Source organism: Neopelma chrysocephalum, unplaced genomic scaffold (assembly GCF_003984885.1).
Source record: "Neopelma chrysocephalum unplaced genomic scaffold, ASM398488v2 Primary Assembly neopelma1_93716, whole genome shotgun sequence".
Taxonomy (NCBI): domain Eukaryota; kingdom Metazoa; phylum Chordata; class Aves; order Passeriformes; family Pipridae; genus Neopelma; species Neopelma chrysocephalum.
Window position 1 is genome coordinate 1813 of NW_020922430.1, and position 664 is coordinate 2476.

Below are 664 nucleotides of genomic sequence, written 5' to 3' on the forward strand. Positions count from 1 at the left end.
AACCCAAACCACCCCAAAACGCCCCCAAACCACCCCGGAACCCCAAACCACTTCAAACACCCCCAAAACACCCACAAAACACCCCAAAAATCCACCCTGGAACCCCCAAATTCCCCCCCTGCAGCCCCCAAACACCCCGAGGAGGTTTTGGGGTCCTCCCCGAGGTTTTGGGGTCCCCCCTGACCCCCCTTTTTCCCTCTCCCCCCCCCCCAGGCGCTGGTTCTTCATCCGGAGCAACCAACTGGTTTATCTCAAACGGGCCCGGGTGGGTTTGGGGGTCCAGGGGGGGTTTTGGGGGGTCCAGGGGGGGGTTGGGGTTCGGTTTGGGGTTTTAGGGTTTCAGGTTTTGGGGTTCAGTTTGGGCGTTCAGTTGTGGGGGGTAATTTTGGGGTCAGGTTTTGGGGTGTCAGTTTTTGGGGGGCAAATTTTGGGATTTAATTTTGGGGTTTAATTTTGGGGGGTAGTTTTGGGGTTTCATTTTGGGGTTTCATTTTCGAGGGGTAATTTTGGGGTTTCATTTTGGGGTGTCGGTTTTTGGGGTTTCATTTTGGGGTTTCATTTTGGGGCGTCGGTTTTTGGGGTTTCATTTCGGGGTTTCATTTTTTGGGGTTTCATTTTGGGGTTTCATTTTTGACAGGTAATTTTGGGGTTTCATTTTCAGGGG

General features: G+C 52.7%; 1 long non-coding RNA gene across 1 annotated transcript in view; it reads left to right on the forward strand.

Annotated features, from left to right (window-relative positions):
• Nucleotides 1–266, forward strand: part of LOC113980332 — a 2071-nt gene extending 1805 nt beyond the window's left edge. Inside the window, exon 3 of the long non-coding RNA XR_003538120.1 lies at nt 214–266. This is a non-coding gene — a long non-coding RNA (uncharacterized LOC113980332). The remainder of the gene's footprint in view (nt 1–213) is intronic.
• Nucleotides 267–664: the final 398 nt, after the last annotated feature.